This window comes from Schistocerca serialis, chromosome 2, assembly GCF_023864345.2.
Source record: "Schistocerca serialis cubense isolate TAMUIC-IGC-003099 chromosome 2, iqSchSeri2.2, whole genome shotgun sequence".
NCBI classification, from domain to species: Eukaryota; Metazoa; Arthropoda; class Insecta; order Orthoptera; family Acrididae; genus Schistocerca; species Schistocerca serialis.
The window spans coordinates 962,970,856-962,987,346 of record NC_064639.1 but is presented as its reverse complement, the minus strand read 5'-3'; the positions used below and the strand labels follow the sequence as shown (position 1 = coordinate 962,987,346).

Sequence of the window (16,491 nt, the reverse complement as noted above, 5' to 3'; positions counted from 1 at the left end):
ACGTTTCAACGCTTCAGCGGGAAAATGTTTACTTCCTGTTATTGCTACATACAGCTTCCCTATTCCTCTTCTCCCAGCACAGCATGAAGCCAAAAGCATTGCTCTGCGACGTTTGAGGTGCGCGCCTTGCCAGTCAGTATGTGCAAAGATGCTCGCAAAGAGAGCGACAATGCGACAAGCGACCGTACGAACGGTCGAATGAAACGGCCGCATCCGGTGTGGTCTAGTGGCTGGGATACCTGGCTTTCACCCAGGAGGCCCGGGTTCGATTCCCGGTACCGGAACGGAATTTTTTCCACACGAATCGTGACAAGTTTGAGCTGTCCGAGCGGCCGTTTCCCGTCCTGCTCGCAATATAGCTACTGTTTCGTGACCGTCAGCAGAATATAGACTAGGGAAGCAGACACACGACGACCATAGGAATGGTGTATGGCTTCATGCCACCTGATTCCAGCGTAGGGCTGAGCAACTGCATCTGCCGAGGCCCGTTAGCTCAGTTGGTTAGAGCGTCGTGCTAATAACGCGAAGGTCGTGGGTTCGATCCCCCCACGGGCCACTTCTCTTTTACTACTGCGAAAAGGCAGCGCCGATTTCAGCTGGCGAGTGTGATGACCAAATGATCATCACCCTGCGTGGAAGTTGACAGAGGATCCGAACCCGACTCGTCGGGAAGCACTACAGCATTCACTCGGCAATGGCCATAATATCTTGAATACACTGGTTAGAGAAAATGAAAGAAAATGTCCGATTGCCGATGCGTAACAACTTTGGCCCTTGTCAGTACTTGGGCGGGTGAGCGCATGGGAACACAGGGCACTATTGGCAGTTTTACTTCCTATTTTTGTTTCTCCTTTGTTTTCGGAGCTACAGCCCGATTCGGCCAGGGAGACGCCACCGTGAAATGAAGGGGGCGTGCTGTGTGTCCATCGCCTCGCCTCGCCTCTCCTTACCTCTCTCAGTCGTTTCTCGTGCTTGTCGTTTTGATATAGGCCGATTTGAGAGCGTCAGCTCTCGCGTCAGCTGAGCAAAGTCGAGACAAGTCGAGACACACTAAGGGCTGGTATGCAGCGAGTAAGAGGGCGAAAAAACAATAGTTTAAGAGCGCGTGGCAAAAGTACTCATACGCGAAATTAAAAGCCTGCTGCGGTGGCCGGGAATCGAACCCGGATCAACTGCTTGGAAGGCAACTATGCTGACCATTACACCACGACCGCACAAGCGAGCGCCCCGCCACCGCGCTGAGTCGGCTTCCCGCCTGTCGGCAGCGGCCGAAGGTGATCGTACCCGGCAGGCGCATTTCGAGGCAGGCTAGGGGAGCACATCCAGACGCATTCGGACAGCGTATCCGCGCACATTTCGCATCCTTTGGCAAGAGTCGGCGCCGGCGACGCAAGAGTACGCAGAGGACCGCGTTCTGGCGGCATCTTTAAGCAGTGCAGTGCAGGATTCAGCGTCTGCAGCATCCTATCCACAGAATGCTACGGCGCTTGACGGCAGTCCCACTTTCCCTTGAGACATCTGCTCGGGAAGCAGCGTGAAGGTACCGCTGGCCCGAGCATCGGTGGTTCAGTGGTAGAATGCTCGCCTGCCACGCGGGCGGCCCGGGTTCGATTCCCGGCCGATGCATCATTTTGTTTTTTCTCCGGTAGGGGTGCTGCGTGTCTTTCGCACTCGAACTGCGTGAGCCATGAGAATGAACCGCGGGATTCCGTATGGAAAGAACCAATCATGCAGCGCGGACGACTGCTCGTTTGGACTCCTGCGTGCTATTGTACATACTGGCGTCGGCCTAGCATCGCAAGTTGCCTGCCGCGCCGTGAATGCACGTGTAGCAACAGAAAAAATGAGCCAGGGAGTGCAGACTCTCTACCACTTGTATTCGATACTTACCAAGATTCCAGAAGGTCTAACGATCGCCTGCCTCGGTAGCGCAGTAGGCAGCGCGTAAGTCTCATAATCTTAAGGTCGTGAGTTCGATCCTCACCCGGGGCATCTAATTTTCTGTGACTGAAGGTGGTGCTGTTGCTAGGGCGCCAACTTATTTCTTGTTTGTTATCCACAACGTTTCAACGCTTCAGCGGGAAAATGTTTACTTCCTGTTATTGCTACATACAGCTTCCCTATTCCTCTTCTCCCAGCACAGCATGAAGCCAAAAGCATTGCTCTGCGACGTTTGAGGTGCGCGCCTTGCCAGTCAGTATGTGCAAAGATGCTCGCAAAGAGAGCGACAATGCGACAAGCGACCGTACGAACGGTCGAATGAAACGGCCGCATCCGGTGTGGTCTAGTGGCTGGGATACCTGGCTTTCACCCAGGAGGCCCGGGTTCGATTCCCGGTACCGGAACGGAATTTTTTCCACACGAATCGTGACAAGTTTGAGCTGTCCGAGCGGCCGTTTCCCGTCCTGCTCGCAATATAGCTACTGTTTCGTGACCGTCAGCAGAATATAGACTAGGGAAGCAGACACACGACGACCATAGGAATGGTGTATGGCTTCATGCCACCTGATTCCAGCGTAGGGCTGAGCAACTGCATCTGCCGAGGCCCGTTAGCTCAGTTGGTTAGAGCGTCGTGCTAATAACGCGAAGGTCGTGGGTTCGATCCCCCCACGGGCCACTTCTCTTTTACTACTGCGAAAAGGCAGCGCCGATTTCAGCTGGCGAGTGTGATGACCAAATGATCATCACCCTGCGTGGAAGTTGACAGAGGATCCGAACCCGACTCGTCGGGAAGCACTACAGCATTCACTCGGCAATGGCCATAATATCTTGAATACACTGGTTAGAGAAAATGAAAGAAAATGTCCGATTGCCGATGCGTAACAACTTTGGCCCTTGTCAGTACTTGGGCGGGTGAGCGCATGGGAACACAGGGCACTATTGGCAGTTTTACTTCCTATTTTTGTTTCTCCTTTGTTTTCGGAGCTACAGCCCGATTCGGCCAGGGAGACGCCACCGTGAAATGAAGGGGGCGTGCTGTGTGTCCATCGCCTCGCCTCGCCTCGCCTCTCCTTACCTCTCTCAGTCGTTTCTCGTGCTTGTCGTTTTGATATAGGCCGATTTGAGAGCGTCAGCTCTCGCGTCAGCTGAGCAAAGTCGAGACAAGTCGAGACACACTAAGGGCTGGTATGCAGCGAGTAAGAGGGCGAAAAAACAATAGTTTAAGAGCGCGTGGCAAAAGTACTCATACGCGAAATTAAAAGCCTGCTGCGGTGGCCGGGAATCGAACCCGGATCAACTGCTTGGAAGGCAACTATGCTGACCATTACACCACGACCGCACAAGCGAGCGCCCCGCCACCGCGCTGAGTCGGCTTCCCGCCTGTCGGCAGCGGCCGAAGGTGATCGTACCCGGCAGGCGCATTTCGAGGCAGGCTAGGGGAGCACATCCAGACGCATTCGGACAGCGTATCCGCGCACATTTCGCATCCTTTGGCAAGAGTCGGCGCCGGCGACGCAAGAGTACGCAGAGGACCGCGTTCTGGCGGCATCTTTAAGCAGTGCAGTGCAGGATTCAGCGTCTGCAGCATCTTCTCCACAGAATGCTACGGCGCTTGACGGCAGTCCCACTTTCCCTTGAGACATCTGCTCGGGAAGCAGCGTGAAGGTACCGCTGGCCCGAGCATCGGTGGTTCAGTGGTAGAATGCTCGCCTGCCACGCGGGCGGCCCGGTTTCGATTCCCGGCCGATGCATCATTTTGTTTTTTCTCCGGTAGGGGTGCTGCGTGTCTTTCGCACTCGAACTGCGTGAGCCATGAGAATGAACCGCGGGATTCCGTATGGAAAGAACCAATCATGCAGCGCGGACGACTGCTCGTTTGGACTCCTGCGTGCTATTGTACATACTGGCGTCGGCCTAGCATCGCAAGTTGCCTGCCGCGCCGTGAATGCACGTGTAGCAACAGAAAAAATGAGCCAGGGAGTGCAGACTCTCTACCACTTGTATTCGATACTTACCAAGATTCCAGAAGGTCTAACGATCGCCTGCCTCGGTAGCGCAGTAGGCAGCGCGTAAGTCTCATAATCTTAAGGTCGTGAGTTCGATCCTCACCCGGGGCATCTAATTTTCTGTGACTGAAGGTGGTGCTGTTGCTAGGGCGCCAACTTATTTCTTGTTTGTTATCCACAACGTTTCAACGCTTCAGCGGGAAAATGTTTACTTCCTGTTATTGCTACATACAGCTTCCCTATTCCTCTTCTCCCAGCACAGCATGAAGCCAAAAGCATTGCTCTGCGACGTTTGAGGTGCGCGCCTTGCCAGTCAGTATGTGCAAAGATGCTCGCAAAGAGAGCGACAATGCGACAAGCGACCGTACGAACGGTCGAATGAAACGGCCGCATCCGGTGTGGTCTAGTGGCTAGGATACCTGGCTTTCACCCAGGAGGCCCGGGTTCGATTCCCGGTACCGGAACGGAATTTTTTCCACACGAATCGTGACAAGTTTGAGCTGTCCGAGCGGCCGTTTCCCGTCCTGCTCGCAATATAGCTACTGTTTCGTGACCGTCAGCAGAATATAGACTAGGGAAGCAGACACACGACGACCATAGGAATGGTGTATGGCTTCATGCCACCTGATTCCAGCGTAGGGCTGAGCAACTGCATCTGCCGAGGCCCGTTAGCTCAGTTGGTTAGAGCGTCGTGCTAATAACGCGAAGGTCGTGGGTTCGGTCCCCCCACGGGCCACTTCTCTTTTACTACTGCGAAAAGGCAGCGCCGATTTCAGCTGGCGAGTGTGATGACCAAATGATCATCACCCTGCGTGGAAGTTGACAGAGGATCCGAACCCGACTCGTCGGGAAGCACTACAGCATTCACTCGGCAATGGCCATAATATCTTGAATACACTGGTTAGAGAAAATTAAAGAAAATGTCCGATTGCCGATGCGTAACAACTTTGGCCCTTGTCAGTACTTGGGCGGGTGAGCGCATGGGAACACAGGGCACTATTGGCAGTTTTACTTCCTATTTTTGTTTCTCCTTTGTTTTCGGAGCTACAGCCCGATTCGGCCAGGGAGACGCCACCGTGAAATGAAGGGGGCGTGCTGTGTGTCCATCGCCTCGCCTCGCCTCTCCTTACCTCTCTCAGTCGTTTCTCGTGCTTGTCGTTTTGATATAGGCCGATTTGAGAGCGTCAGCTCTCGCGTCAGCTGAGCAAAGTCGAGACAAGTCGAGACACACTAAGGGCTGGTATGCAGCGAGTAAGAGGGCGAAAAAACAATAGTTTAAGAGCGCGTGGCAAAAGTACTCATACGCGAAATTAAAAGCCTGCTGCGGTTGCTGGGAATCGAACCCGGATCAACTGCTTGGAAGGCAACTATGCTGACCATTACACCACGACCGCACAAGCGAGCGCCCCGCCACCGCGCTGAGTCGGCTTCCCGCCTGTCGGCAGCGGCCGAAGGTGATCGTACCCGGCAGGCGCATTTCGAGGCAGGCTAGGGGAGCACATCCAGACGCATTCGGACAGCGTATCCGCGCACATTTCGCATCCTTTGGCAAGAGTCGGCGCCGGCGACGCAAGAGTACGCAGAGGACCGCGTTCTGGCGGCATCTTTAAGCAGTGCAGTGCAGGATTCAGCGTCTGCAGCATCTTCTCCACAGAATGCTACGGCGCTTGACGGCAGTCCCACTTTCCCTTGAGACATCTGCTCGGGAAGCAGCGTGAAGGTACCGCTGGCCCGAGCATCGGTGGTTCAGTGGTAGAATGCTCGCCTGCCACGCGGGCGGCCCGGGTTCGATTCCCGGCCGATGCATCATTTTGTTTTTTCTCCGGTAGGGGTGCTGCGTGTCTTTCGCACTCGAACTGCGTGAGCCATGAGAATGAACCGCGGGATTCCGTATGGAAAGAACCAATCATGCAGCGCGGACGACTGCTCGTTTGGACTCCTGCGTGCTATTGTACATACTGGCGTCGGCCTAGCATCGCAAGTTGCCTGCCGCGCCGTGAATGCACGTGTAGCAACAGAAAAAATGAGCCAGGGAGTGCAGACTCTCTACCACTTGTATTCGATACTTACCAAGATTCCAGAAAGTCTAACGATCGCCTGCCTCGGTAGCGCAGTAGGCAGCGCGTAAGTCTCATAATCTTAAGGTCGTGAGTTCGATCCTCACCCGGGGCATCTAATTTTCTGTGACTGAAGGTGGTGCTGTTGCTAGGGCGCCAACTTATTTCTTGTTTGTTATCCACAACGTTTCAACGCTTCAGCGGGAAAATGTTTACTTCCTGTTATTGCTACATACAGCTTCCCTATTCCTCTTCTCCCAGCACAGCATGAAGCCAAAAGCATTGCTCTGCGACGTTTGAGGTGCGCGCCTTGCCAGTCAGTATGTGCAAAGATGCTCGCAAAGAGAGCGACAATGCGACAAGCGACCGTACGAACGGTCGAATGAAACGGCCGCATCCGGTGTGGTCTAGTGGCTAGGATACCTGGCTTTCACCCAGGAGGCCCGGGTTCGATTCCCGGTACCGGAACGGAATTTTTTCCACACGAATCGTGACAAGTTTGAGCTGTCCGAGCGGCCGTTTCCCGTCCTGCTCGCAATATAGCTACTGTTTCGTGACCGTCAGCAGAATATAGACTAGGGAAGCAGACACACGACGACCATAGGAATGGTGTATGGCTTCATGCCACCTGATTCCAGCGTAGGGCTGAGCAACTGCATCTGCCGAGGCCCGTTAGCTCAGTTGGTTAGAGCGTCGTGCTAATAACGCGAAGGTCGTGGGTTCGGTCCCCCCACGGGCCACTTCTCTTTTACTACTGCGAAAAGGCAGCGCCGATTTCAGCTGGCGAGTGTGATGACCAAATGATCATCACCCTGCGTGGAAGTTGACAGAGGATCCGAACCCGACTCGTCGGGAAGCACTACAGCATTCACTCGGCAATGGCCATAATATCTTGAATACACTGGTTAGAGAAAATGAAAGAAAATGTCCGATTGCCGATGCGTAACAACTTTGGCCCTTGTCAGTACTTGGGCGGGTGAGCGCATGGGAACACAGGGCACTATTGGCAGTTTTACTTCCTATTTTTGTTTCTCCTTTGTTTTCTGAGCTACAGCCCGATTCGGCCAGGGAGACGCCACCGTGAAATGAAGGGGGCGTGCTGTGTGTCCATCGCCTCGCCTCGCCTCTCCTTACCTCTCTCAGTCGTTTCTCGTGCTTGTCGTTTTGATATAGGCCGATTTGAGAGCGTCAGCTCTCGCGTCAGCTGAGCAAAGTCGAGACAAGTCGAGACACACTAAGGGCTGGTATGCAGCGAGTAAGAGGGCGAAAAAACAATAGTTTAAGAGCGCGTGGCAAAAGTACTCATACGCGAAATTAAAAGCCTGCTGCGGTGGCCGGGAATCGAACCCGGATCAACTGCTTGGAAGGCAACTATGCTGACCATTACACCACGACCGCACAAGCGAGCGCCCCGCCACCGCGCTGAGTCGGCTTCCCGCCTGTCGGCAGCGGCCGAAGGTGATCGTACCCGGCAGGCGCATTTCGAGGCAGGCTAGGGGAGCACATCCAGACGCATTCGGACAGCGTATCCGCGCACATTTCGCATCCTTTGGCAAGAGTCGGCGCCGGCGACGCAAGAGTACGCAGAGGACCGCGTTCTGGCGGCATCTTTAAGCAGTGCAGTGCAGGATTCAGCGTCTGCAGCATCCTATCCACAGAATGCTACGGCGCTTGACGGCAGTCCCACTTTCCCTTGAGACATCTGCTCGGGAAGCAGCGTGAAGGTACCGCTGGCCCGAGCATCGGTGGTTCAGTGGTAGAATGCTCGCCTGCCACGCGGGCGGCCCGGGTTCGATTCCCGGCCGATGCATCATTTTGTTTTTTCTCCGGTAGGGGTGCTGCGTGTCTTTCGCACTCGAACTGCGTGAGCCATGAGAATGAACCGCGGGATTCCGTATGGAAAGAACCAATCATGCAGCGCGGACGACTGCTCGTTTGGACTCCTGCGTGCTATTGTACATACTGGCGTCGGCCTAGCATCGCAAGTTGCCTGCCGCGCCGTGAATGCACGTGTAGCAACAGAAAAAATGAGCCAGGGAGTGCAGACTCTCTACCACTTGTATTCGATACTTACCAAGATTCCAGAAGGTCTAACGATCGCCTGCCTCGGTAGCGCAGTAGGCAGCGCGTAAGTCTCATGATCTTAAGGTCGTGAGTTCGATCCTCACCCGGGGCATCTAATTTTCTGTGACTGAAGGTGGTGCTGTTGCTAGGGCGCCAACTTATTTCTTGTTTGTTATCCACAACGTTTCAACGCTTCAGCGGGAAAATGTTTACTTCCTGTTATTGCTACATACAGCTTCCCTATTCCTCTTCTCCCAGCACAGCATGAAGCCAAAAGCATTGCTCTGCGACGTTTGAGGTGCGCGCCTTGCCAGTCAGTATGTGCAAAGATGCTCGCAAAGAGAGCGACAATGCGACAAGCGACCGTACGAACGGTCGAATGAAACGGCCGCATCCGGTGTGGTCTAGTGGCTGGGATACCTGGCTTTCACCCAGGAGGCCCGGGTTCGATTCCCGGTACCGGAACGGAATTTTTTCCACACGAATCGTGACAAGTTTGAGCTGTCCGAGCGGCCGTTTCCCGTCCTGCTCGCAATATAGCTACTGTTTCGTGACCGTCAGCAGAATATAGACTAGGGAAGCAGACACACGACGACCATAGGAATGGTGTATGGCTTCATGCCACCTGATTCCAGCGTAGGGCTGAGCAACTGCATCTGCCGAGGCCCGTTAGCTCAGTTGGTTAGAGCGTCGTGCTAATAACGCGAAGGTCGTGGGTTCGATCCCCCCACGGGCCACTTCTCTTTTACTACTGCGAAAAGGCAGCGCCGATTTCAGCTGGCGAGTGTGATGACCAAATGATCATCACCCTGCGTGGAAGTTGACAGAGGATCCGAACCCGACTCGTCGGGAAGCACTACAGCATTCACTCGGCAATGGCCATAATATCTTGAATACACTGGTTAGAGAAAATGAAAGAAAATGTCCGATTGCCGATGCGTAACAACTTTGGCCCTTGTCAGTACTTGGGCGGGTGAGCGCATGGGAACACAGGGCACTATTGGCAGTTTTACTTCCTATTTTTGTTTCTCCTTTGTTTTCGGAGCTACAGCCCGATTCGGCCAGGGAGACGCCACCGTGAAATGAAGGGGGCGTGCTGTGTGTCCATCGCCTCGCCTCGCCTCGCCTCTCCTTACCTCTCTCAGTCGTTTCTCGTGCTTGTCGTTTTGATATAGGCCGATTTGAGAGCGTCAGCTCTCGCGTCAGCTGAGCAAAGTCGAGACAAGTCGAGACACACTAAGGGCTGGTATGCAGCGAGTAAGAGGGCGAAAAAACAATAGTTTAAGAGCGCGTGGCAAAAGTACTCATACGCGAAATTAAAAGCCTGCTGCGGTGGCCGGGAATCGAACCCGGATCAACTGCTTGGAAGGCAACTATGCTGACCATTACACCACGACCGCACAAGCGAGCGCCCCGCCACCGCGCTGAGTCGGCTTCCCGCCTGTCGGCAGCGGCCGAAGGTGATCGTACCCGGCAGGCGCATTTCGAGGCAGGCTAGGGGAGCACATCCAGACGCATTCGGACAGCGTATCCGCGCACATTTCGCATCCTTTGGCAAGAGTCGGCGCCGGCGACGCAAGAGTACGCAGAGGACCGCGTTCTGGCGGCATCTTTAAGCAGTGCAGTGCAGGATTCAGCGTCTGCAGCATCCTATCCACAGAATGCTACGGCGCTTGACGGCAGTCCCACTTTCCCTTGAGACATCTGCTCGGGAAGCAGCGTGAAGGTACCGCTGGCCCGAGCATCGGTGGTTCAGTGGTAGAATGCTCGCCTGCCACGCGGGCGGCCCGGGTTCGATTCCCGGCCGATGCATCATTTTGTTTTTTCTCCGGTAGGGGTGCTGCGTGTCTTTCGCACTCGAACTGCGTGAGCCATGAGAATGAACCGCGGGATTCCGTATGGAAAGAACCAATCATGCAGCGCGGACGACTGCTCGTTTGGACTCCTGCGTGCTATTGTACATACTGGCGTCGGCCTAGCATCGCAAGTTGCCTGCCGCGCCGTGAATGCACGTGTAGCAACAGAAAAAATGAGCCAGGGAGTGCAGACTCTCTACCACTTGTATTCGATACTTACCAAGATTCCAGAAGGTCTAACGATCGCCTGCCTCGGTAGCGCAGTAGGCAGCGCGTAAGTCTCATAATCTTAAGGTCGTGAGTTCGATCCTCACCCGGGGCATCTAATTTTCTGTGACTGAAGGTGGTGCTGTTGCTAGGGCGCCAACTTATTTCTTGTTTGTTATCCACAACGTTTCAACGCTTCAGCGGGAAAATGTTTACTTCCTGTTATTGCTACATACAGCTTCCCTATTCCTCTTCTCCCAGCACAGCATGAAGCCAAAAGCATTGCTCTGCGACGTTTGAGGTGCGCGCCTTGCCAGTCAGTATGTGCAAAGATGCTCGCAAAGAGAGCGACAATGCGACAAGCGACCGTACGAACGGTCGAATGAAACGGCCGCATCCGGTGTGGTCTAGTGGCTGGGATACCTGGCTTTCACCCAGGAGGCCCGGGTTCGATTCCCGGTACCGGAACGGAATTTTTTCCACACGAATCGTGACAAGTTTGAGCTGTCCGAGCGGCCGTTTCCCGTCCTGCTCGCAATATAGCTACTGTTTCGTGACCGTCAGCAGAATATAGACTAGGGAAGCAGACACACGACGACCATAGGAATGGTGTATGGCTTCATGCCACCTGATTCCAGCGTAGGGCTGAGCAACTGCATCTGCCGAGGCCCGTTAGCTCAGTTGGTTAGAGCGTCGTGCTAATAACGCGAAGGTCGTGGGTTCGATCCCCCCACGGGCCACTTCTCTTTTACTACTGCGAAAAGGCAGCGCCGATTTCAGCTGGCGAGTGTGATGACCAAATGATCATCACCCTGCGTGGAAGTTGACAGAGGATCCGAACCCGACTCGTCGGGAAGCACTACAGCATTCACTCGGCAATGGCCATAATATCTTGAATACACTGGTTAGAGAAAATGAAAGAAAATGTCCGATTGCCGATGCGTAACAACTTTGGCCCTTGTCAGTACTTGGGCGGGTGAGCGCATGGGAACACAGGGCACTATTGGCAGTTTTACTTCCTATTTTTGTTTCTCCTTTGTTTTCGGAGCTACAGCCCGATTCGGCCAGGGAGACGCCACCGTGAAATGAAGGGGGCGTGCTGTGTGTCCATCGCCTCGCCTCGCCTCGCCTCTCCTTACCTCTCTCAGTCGTTTCTCGTGCTTGTCGTTTTGATATAGGCCGATTTGAGAGCGTCAGCTCTCGCGTCAGCTGAGCAAAGTCGAGACAAGTCGAGACACACTAAGGGCTGGTATGCAGCGAGTAAGAGGGCGAAAAAACAATAGTTTAAGAGCGCGTGGCAAAAGTACTCATACGCGAAATTAAAAGCCTGCTGCGGTGGCCGGGAATCGAACCCGGATCAACTGCTTGGAAGGCAACTATGCTGACCATTACACCACGACCGCACAAGCGAGCGCCCCGCCACCGCGCTGAGTCGGCTTCCCGCCTGTCGGCAGCGGCCGAAGGTGATCGTACCCGGCAGGCGCATTTCGAGGCAGGCTAGGGGAGCACATCCAGACGCATTCGGACAGCGTATCCGCGCACATTTCGCATCCTTTGGCAAGAGTCGGCGCCGGCGACGCAAGAGTACGCAGAGGACCGCGTTCTGGCGGCATCTTTAAGCAGTGCAGTGCAGGATTCAGCGTCTGCAGCATCCTATCCACAGAATGCTACGGCGCTTGACGGCAGTCCCACTTTCCCTTGAGACATCTGCTCGGGAAGCAGCGTGAAGGTACCGCTGGCCCGAGCATCGGTGGTTCAGTGGTAGAATGCTCGCCTGCCACGCGGGCGGCCCGGGTTCGATTCCCGGCCGATGCATCATTTTGTTTTTTCTCCGGTAGGGGTGCTGCGTGTCTTTCGCACTCGAACTGCGTGAGCCATGAGAATGAACCGCGGGATTCCGTATGGAAAGAACCAATCATGCAGCGCGGACGACTGCTCGTTTGGACTCCTGCGTGCTATTGTACATACTGGCGTCGGCCTAGCATCGCAAGTTGCCTGCCGCGCCGTGAATGCACGTGTAGCAACAGAAAAAATGAGCCAGGGAGTGCAGACTCTCTACCACTTGTATTCGATACTTACCAAGATTCCAGAAGGTCTAACGATCGCCTGCCTCGGTAGCGCAGTAGGCAGCGCGTAAGTCTCATAATCTTAAGGTCGTGAGTTCGATCCTCACCCGGGGCATCTAATTTTCTGTGACTGAAGGTGGTGCTGTTGCTAGGGCGCCAACTTATTTCTTGTTTGTTATCCACAACGTTTCAACGCTTCAGCGGGAAAATGTTTACTTCCTGTTATTGCTACATACAGCTTCCCTATTCCTCTTCTCCCAGCACAGCATGAAGCCAAAAGCATTGCTCTGCGACGTTTGAGGTGCGCGCCTTGCCAGTCAGTATGTGCAAAGATGCTCGCAAAGAGAGCGACAATGCGACAAGCGACCGTACGAACGGTCGAATGAAACGGCCGCATCCGGTGTGGTCTAGTGGCTGGGATACCTGGCTTTCACCCAGGAGGCCCGGGTTCGATTCCCGGTACCGGAACGGAATTTTTTCCACACGAATCGTGACAAGTTTGAGCTGTCCGAGCGGCCGTTTCCCGTCCTGCTCGCAATATAGCTACTGTTTCGTGACCGTCAGCAGAATATAGACTAGGGAAGCAGACACACGACGACCATAGGAATGGTGTATGGCTTCATGCCACCTGATTCCAGCGTAGGGCTGAGCAACTGCATCTGCCGAGGCCCGTTAGCTCAGTTGGTTAGAGCGTCGTGCTAATAACGCGAAGGTCGTGGGTTCGATCCCCCCACGGGCCACTTCTCTTTTACTACTGCGAAAAGGCAGCGCCGATTTCAGCTGGCGAGTGTGATGACCAAATGATCATCACCCTGCGTGGAAGTTGACAGAGGATCCGAACCCGACTCGTCGGGAAGCACTACAGCATTCACTCGGCAATGGCCATAATATCTTGAATACACTGGTTAGAGAAAATGAAAGAAAATGTCCGATTGCCGATGCGTAACAACTTTGGCCCTTGTCAGTACTTGGGCGGGTGAGCGCATGGGAACACAGGGCACTATTGGCAGTTTTACTTCCTATTTTTGTTTCTCCTTTGTTTTCGGAGCTACAGCCCGATTCGGCCAGGGAGACGCCACCGTGAAATGAAGGGGGCGTGCTGTGTGTCCATCGCCTCGCCTCGCCTCGCCTCTCCTTACCTCTCTCAGTCGTTTCTCGTGCTTGTCGTTTTGATATAGGCCGATTTGAGAGCGTCAGCTCTCGCGTCAGCTGAGCAAAGTCGAGACAAGTCGAGACACACTAAGGGCTGGTATGCAGCGAGTAAGAGGGCGAAAAAACAATAGTTTAAGAGCGCGTGGCAAAAGTACTCATACGCGAAATTAAAAGCCTGCTGCGGTGGCCGGGAATCGAACCCGGATCAACTGCTTGGAAGGCAACTATGCTGACCATTACACCACGACCGCACAAGCGAGCGCCCCGCCACCGCGCTGAGTCGGCTTCCCGCCTGTCGGCAGCGGCCGAAGGTGATCGTACCCGGCAGGCGCATTTCGAGGCAGGCTAGGGGAGCACATCCAGACGCATTCGGACAGCGTATCCGCGCACATTTCGCATCCTTTGGCAAGAGTCGGCGCCGGCGACGCAAGAGTACGCAGAGGACCGCGTTCTGGCGGCATCTTTAAGCAGTGCAGTGCAGGATTCAGCGTCTGCAGCATCTTCTCCACAGAATGCTACGGCGCTTGACGGCAGTCCCACTTTCCCTTGAGACATCTGCTCGGGAAGCAGCGTGAAGGTACCGCTGGCCCGAGCATCGGTGGTTCAGTGGTAGAATGCTCGCCTGCCACGCGGGCGGCCCGGTTTCGATTCCCGGCCGATGCATCATTTTGTTTTTTCTCCGGTAGGGGTGCTGCGTGTCTTTCGCACTCGAACTGCGTGAGCCATGAGAATGAACCGCGGGATTCCGTATGGAAAGAACCAATCATGCAGCGCGGACGACTGCTCGTTTGGACTCCTGCGTGCTATTGTACATACTGGCGTCGGCCTAGCATCGCAAGTTGCCTGCCGCGCCGTGAATGCACGTGTAGCAACAGAAAAAATGAGCCAGGGAGTGCAGACTCTCTACCACTTGTATTCGATACTTACCAAGATTCCAGAAGGTCTAACGATCGCCTGCCTCGGTAGCGCAGTAGGCAGCGCGTAAGTCTCATAATCTTAAGGTCGTGAGTTCGATCCTCACCCGGGGCATCTAATTTTCTGTGACTGAAGGTGGTGCTGTTGCTAGGGCGCCAACTTATTTCTTGATTGTTATCCACAACGTTTCAACGCTTCAGCGGGAAAATGTTTACTTCCTGTTATTGCTACATACAGCTTCCCTATTCCTCTTCTCCCAGCACAGCATGAAGCCAAAAGCATTGCTCTGCGACGTTTGAGGTGCGCGCCTTGCCAGTCAGTATGTGCAAAGATGCTCGCAAAGAGAGCGACAATGCGACAAGCGACCGTACGAACGGTCGAATGAAACGGCCGCATCCGGTGTGGTCTAGTGGCTAGGATACCTGGCTTTCACCCAGGAGGCCCGGGTTCGATTCCCGGTACCGGAACGGAATTTTTTCCACACGAATCGTGACAAGTTTGAGCTGTCCGAGCGGCCGTTTCCCGTCCTGCTCGCAATATAGCTACTGTTTCGTGACCGTCAGCAGAATATAGACTAGGGAAGCAGACACACGACGACCATAGGAATGGTGTATGGCTTCATGCCACCTGATTCCAGCGTAGGGCTGAGCAACTGCATCTGCCGAGGCCCGTTAGCTCAGTTGGTTAGAGCGTCGTGCTAATAACGCGAAGGTCGTGGGTTCGGTCCCCCCACGGGCCACTTCTCTTTTACTACTGCGAAAAGGCAGCGCCGATTTCAGCTGGCGAGTGTGATGACCAAATGATCATCACCCTGCGTGGAAGTTGACAGAGGATCCGAACCCGACTCGTCGGGAAGCACTACAGCATTCACTCGGCAATGGCCATAATATCTTGAATACACTGGTTAGAGAAAATGAAAGAAAATGTCCGATTGCCGATGCGTAACAACTTTGGCCCTTGTCAGTACTTGGGCGGGTGAGCGCATGGGAACACAGGGCACTATTGGCAGTTTTACTTCCTATTTTTGTTTCTCCTTTGTTTTCTGAGCTACAGCCCGATTCGGCCAGGGAGACGCCACCGTGAAATGAAGGGGGCGTGCTGTGTGTCCATCGCCTCGCCTCGCCTCTCCTTACCTCTCTCAGTCGTTTCTCGTGCTTGTCGTTTTGATATAGGCCGATTTGAGAGCGTCAGCTCTCGCGTCAGCTGAGCAAAGTCGAGACAAGTCGAGACACACTAAGGGCTGGTATGCAGCGAGTAAGAGGGCGAAAAAACAATAGTTTAAGAGCGCGTGGCAAAAGTACTCATACGCGAAATTAAAAGCCTTCTGCGGTGGCCGGGAATCGAACCCGGATCAACTGCTTGGAAGGCAACTATGCTGACCATTACACCACGACCGCACAAGCGAGCGCCCCGCCACCGCGCTGAGTCGGCTTCCCGCCTGTCGGCAGCGGCCGAAGGTGATCGTACCCGGCAGGCGCATTTCGAGGCAGGCTAGGGGAGCACATCCAGACGCATTCGGACAGCGTATCCGCGCACATTTCGCATCCTTTGGCAAGAGTCGGCGCCGGCGACGCAAGAGTACGCAGAGGACCGCGTTCTGGCGGCATCTTTAAGCAGTGCAGTGCAGGATTCAGCGTCTGCAGCATCCTATCCACAGAATGCTACGGCGCTTGACGGCAGTCCCACTTTCCCTTGAGACATCTGCTCGGGAAGCAGCGTGAAGGTACCGCTGGCCCGAGCATCGGTGGTTCAGTGGTAGAATGCTCGCCTGCCACGCGGGCGGCCCGGGTTCGATTCCCGGCCGATGCATCATTTTGTTTTTTCTCCGGTAGGGGTGCTGCGTGTCTTTCGCACTCGAACTGCGTGAGCCATGAGAATGAACCGCGGGATTCCGTATGGAAAGAACCAATCATGCAGCGCGGACGACTGCTCGTTTGGACTCCTGCGTGCTATTGTACATACTGGCGTCGGCCTAGCATCGCAAGTTGCCTGCCGCGCCGTGAATGCACGTGTAGCAACAGAAAAAATGAGCCAGGGAGTGCAGACTCTCTACCACTTGTATTCGATACTTACCAAGATTCCAGAAGGTCTAACGATCGCCTGCCTCGGTAGCGCAGTAGGCAGCGCGTAAGTCTCATAATCTTAAGGTCGTGAGTTCGATCCTCACCCGGGGCATCTAATTTTCTGTGACTGAAGGTGGTGCTGTTGCTAGGGCGCCAACTTATTT

General features: G+C 54.5%; 40 non-coding genes across 40 annotated transcripts; 32 read left to right on the top strand and 8 right to left on the bottom strand.

The window, feature by feature from the left end:
• The first annotated feature begins 212 nt into the window (after window positions 1-212).
• Window positions 213-284, top strand: Trnae-uuc (transfer RNA glutamic acid (anticodon UUC)). Its single transcript has one exon. It is a non-coding gene; the product is annotated as a tRNA-Glu (tRNA).
• A 198-nt stretch (window positions 285-482) lies between these two features.
• Window positions 483-556, top strand: Trnai-aau (transfer RNA isoleucine (anticodon AAU)). Its single transcript has one exon. It is a non-coding gene; the product is annotated as a tRNA-Ile (tRNA).
• A 586-nt stretch (window positions 557-1,142) lies between these two features.
• On the bottom strand, window positions 1,143-1,214 carry Trnag-ucc (transfer RNA glycine (anticodon UCC)). The gene has a single exon. It is a non-coding gene; the product is annotated as a tRNA-Gly (tRNA).
• A 341-nt stretch (window positions 1,215-1,555) lies between these two features.
• On the top strand, window positions 1,556-1,626 carry Trnag-gcc (transfer RNA glycine (anticodon GCC)). Its single transcript has one exon. It is a non-coding gene; the product is annotated as a tRNA-Gly (tRNA).
• A 293-nt stretch (window positions 1,627-1,919) lies between these two features.
• Trnam-cau (transfer RNA methionine (anticodon CAU)) lies at window positions 1,920-1,992 on the top strand. Its single transcript has one exon. It is a non-coding gene; the product is annotated as a tRNA-Met (tRNA).
• A 281-nt stretch (window positions 1,993-2,273) lies between these two features.
• On the top strand, window positions 2,274-2,345 carry Trnae-uuc (transfer RNA glutamic acid (anticodon UUC)). The gene has a single exon. It is a non-coding gene; the product is annotated as a tRNA-Glu (tRNA).
• Window positions 2,346-2,543: 198 nt separating this feature from the next.
• Window positions 2,544-2,617, top strand: Trnai-aau (transfer RNA isoleucine (anticodon AAU)). The gene has a single exon. It is a non-coding gene; the product is annotated as a tRNA-Ile (tRNA).
• Window positions 2,618-3,208: 591 nt separating this feature from the next.
• Trnag-ucc (transfer RNA glycine (anticodon UCC)) lies at window positions 3,209-3,280 on the bottom strand. The gene has a single exon. It is a non-coding gene; the product is annotated as a tRNA-Gly (tRNA).
• Window positions 3,281-3,621: 341 nt separating this feature from the next.
• On the top strand, window positions 3,622-3,692 carry Trnag-gcc (transfer RNA glycine (anticodon GCC)). The gene has a single exon. It is a non-coding gene; the product is annotated as a tRNA-Gly (tRNA).
• Window positions 3,693-3,985: 293 nt separating this feature from the next.
• Trnam-cau (transfer RNA methionine (anticodon CAU)) lies at window positions 3,986-4,058 on the top strand. Its single transcript has one exon. It is a non-coding gene; the product is annotated as a tRNA-Met (tRNA).
• A 281-nt stretch (window positions 4,059-4,339) lies between these two features.
• On the top strand, window positions 4,340-4,411 carry Trnae-uuc (transfer RNA glutamic acid (anticodon UUC)). The gene has a single exon. It is a non-coding gene; the product is annotated as a tRNA-Glu (tRNA).
• Window positions 4,412-4,609: 198 nt separating this feature from the next.
• Window positions 4,610-4,683, top strand: Trnai-aau (transfer RNA isoleucine (anticodon AAU)). Its single transcript has one exon. It is a non-coding gene; the product is annotated as a tRNA-Ile (tRNA).
• A 586-nt stretch (window positions 4,684-5,269) lies between these two features.
• Window positions 5,270-5,341, bottom strand: Trnag-ucc (transfer RNA glycine (anticodon UCC)). Its single transcript has one exon. It is a non-coding gene; the product is annotated as a tRNA-Gly (tRNA).
• A 341-nt stretch (window positions 5,342-5,682) lies between these two features.
• On the top strand, window positions 5,683-5,753 carry Trnag-gcc (transfer RNA glycine (anticodon GCC)). The gene has a single exon. It is a non-coding gene; the product is annotated as a tRNA-Gly (tRNA).
• Window positions 5,754-6,046: 293 nt separating this feature from the next.
• Trnam-cau (transfer RNA methionine (anticodon CAU)) lies at window positions 6,047-6,119 on the top strand. The gene has a single exon. It is a non-coding gene; the product is annotated as a tRNA-Met (tRNA).
• Window positions 6,120-6,400: 281 nt separating this feature from the next.
• On the top strand, window positions 6,401-6,472 carry Trnae-uuc (transfer RNA glutamic acid (anticodon UUC)). Its single transcript has one exon. It is a non-coding gene; the product is annotated as a tRNA-Glu (tRNA).
• Window positions 6,473-6,670: 198 nt separating this feature from the next.
• Trnai-aau (transfer RNA isoleucine (anticodon AAU)) lies at window positions 6,671-6,744 on the top strand. The gene has a single exon. It is a non-coding gene; the product is annotated as a tRNA-Ile (tRNA).
• Window positions 6,745-7,330: 586 nt separating this feature from the next.
• On the bottom strand, window positions 7,331-7,402 carry Trnag-ucc (transfer RNA glycine (anticodon UCC)). The gene has a single exon. It is a non-coding gene; the product is annotated as a tRNA-Gly (tRNA).
• A 341-nt stretch (window positions 7,403-7,743) lies between these two features.
• Window positions 7,744-7,814, top strand: Trnag-gcc (transfer RNA glycine (anticodon GCC)). The gene has a single exon. It is a non-coding gene; the product is annotated as a tRNA-Gly (tRNA).
• A 293-nt stretch (window positions 7,815-8,107) lies between these two features.
• Trnam-cau (transfer RNA methionine (anticodon CAU)) lies at window positions 8,108-8,180 on the top strand. Its single transcript has one exon. It is a non-coding gene; the product is annotated as a tRNA-Met (tRNA).
• A 281-nt stretch (window positions 8,181-8,461) lies between these two features.
• On the top strand, window positions 8,462-8,533 carry Trnae-uuc (transfer RNA glutamic acid (anticodon UUC)). The gene has a single exon. It is a non-coding gene; the product is annotated as a tRNA-Glu (tRNA).
• Window positions 8,534-8,731: 198 nt separating this feature from the next.
• On the top strand, window positions 8,732-8,805 carry Trnai-aau (transfer RNA isoleucine (anticodon AAU)). Its single transcript has one exon. It is a non-coding gene; the product is annotated as a tRNA-Ile (tRNA).
• Window positions 8,806-9,396: 591 nt separating this feature from the next.
• Trnag-ucc (transfer RNA glycine (anticodon UCC)) lies at window positions 9,397-9,468 on the bottom strand. The gene has a single exon. It is a non-coding gene; the product is annotated as a tRNA-Gly (tRNA).
• Window positions 9,469-9,809: 341 nt separating this feature from the next.
• Window positions 9,810-9,880, top strand: Trnag-gcc (transfer RNA glycine (anticodon GCC)). Its single transcript has one exon. It is a non-coding gene; the product is annotated as a tRNA-Gly (tRNA).
• A 293-nt stretch (window positions 9,881-10,173) lies between these two features.
• On the top strand, window positions 10,174-10,246 carry Trnam-cau (transfer RNA methionine (anticodon CAU)). Its single transcript has one exon. It is a non-coding gene; the product is annotated as a tRNA-Met (tRNA).
• Window positions 10,247-10,527: 281 nt separating this feature from the next.
• Window positions 10,528-10,599, top strand: Trnae-uuc (transfer RNA glutamic acid (anticodon UUC)). The gene has a single exon. It is a non-coding gene; the product is annotated as a tRNA-Glu (tRNA).
• Window positions 10,600-10,797: 198 nt separating this feature from the next.
• Window positions 10,798-10,871, top strand: Trnai-aau (transfer RNA isoleucine (anticodon AAU)). The gene has a single exon. It is a non-coding gene; the product is annotated as a tRNA-Ile (tRNA).
• A 591-nt stretch (window positions 10,872-11,462) lies between these two features.
• On the bottom strand, window positions 11,463-11,534 carry Trnag-ucc (transfer RNA glycine (anticodon UCC)). Its single transcript has one exon. It is a non-coding gene; the product is annotated as a tRNA-Gly (tRNA).
• A 341-nt stretch (window positions 11,535-11,875) lies between these two features.
• Window positions 11,876-11,946, top strand: Trnag-gcc (transfer RNA glycine (anticodon GCC)). Its single transcript has one exon. It is a non-coding gene; the product is annotated as a tRNA-Gly (tRNA).
• Window positions 11,947-12,239: 293 nt separating this feature from the next.
• On the top strand, window positions 12,240-12,312 carry Trnam-cau (transfer RNA methionine (anticodon CAU)). Its single transcript has one exon. It is a non-coding gene; the product is annotated as a tRNA-Met (tRNA).
• Window positions 12,313-12,593: 281 nt separating this feature from the next.
• Trnae-uuc (transfer RNA glutamic acid (anticodon UUC)) lies at window positions 12,594-12,665 on the top strand. The gene has a single exon. It is a non-coding gene; the product is annotated as a tRNA-Glu (tRNA).
• A 198-nt stretch (window positions 12,666-12,863) lies between these two features.
• Window positions 12,864-12,937, top strand: Trnai-aau (transfer RNA isoleucine (anticodon AAU)). Its single transcript has one exon. It is a non-coding gene; the product is annotated as a tRNA-Ile (tRNA).
• A 591-nt stretch (window positions 12,938-13,528) lies between these two features.
• Trnag-ucc (transfer RNA glycine (anticodon UCC)) lies at window positions 13,529-13,600 on the bottom strand. The gene has a single exon. It is a non-coding gene; the product is annotated as a tRNA-Gly (tRNA).
• Window positions 13,601-13,941: 341 nt separating this feature from the next.
• On the top strand, window positions 13,942-14,012 carry Trnag-gcc (transfer RNA glycine (anticodon GCC)). The gene has a single exon. It is a non-coding gene; the product is annotated as a tRNA-Gly (tRNA).
• A 293-nt stretch (window positions 14,013-14,305) lies between these two features.
• On the top strand, window positions 14,306-14,378 carry Trnam-cau (transfer RNA methionine (anticodon CAU)). The gene has a single exon. It is a non-coding gene; the product is annotated as a tRNA-Met (tRNA).
• A 281-nt stretch (window positions 14,379-14,659) lies between these two features.
• Window positions 14,660-14,731, top strand: Trnae-uuc (transfer RNA glutamic acid (anticodon UUC)). Its single transcript has one exon. It is a non-coding gene; the product is annotated as a tRNA-Glu (tRNA).
• Window positions 14,732-14,929: 198 nt separating this feature from the next.
• Window positions 14,930-15,003, top strand: Trnai-aau (transfer RNA isoleucine (anticodon AAU)). The gene has a single exon. It is a non-coding gene; the product is annotated as a tRNA-Ile (tRNA).
• Window positions 15,004-15,589: 586 nt separating this feature from the next.
• Window positions 15,590-15,661, bottom strand: Trnag-ucc (transfer RNA glycine (anticodon UCC)). The gene has a single exon. It is a non-coding gene; the product is annotated as a tRNA-Gly (tRNA).
• Window positions 15,662-16,002: 341 nt separating this feature from the next.
• Window positions 16,003-16,073, top strand: Trnag-gcc (transfer RNA glycine (anticodon GCC)). The gene has a single exon. It is a non-coding gene; the product is annotated as a tRNA-Gly (tRNA).
• Window positions 16,074-16,366: 293 nt separating this feature from the next.
• Trnam-cau (transfer RNA methionine (anticodon CAU)) lies at window positions 16,367-16,439 on the top strand. The gene has a single exon. It is a non-coding gene; the product is annotated as a tRNA-Met (tRNA).
• The last annotated feature ends 52 nt before the right edge of the window (window positions 16,440-16,491 follow it).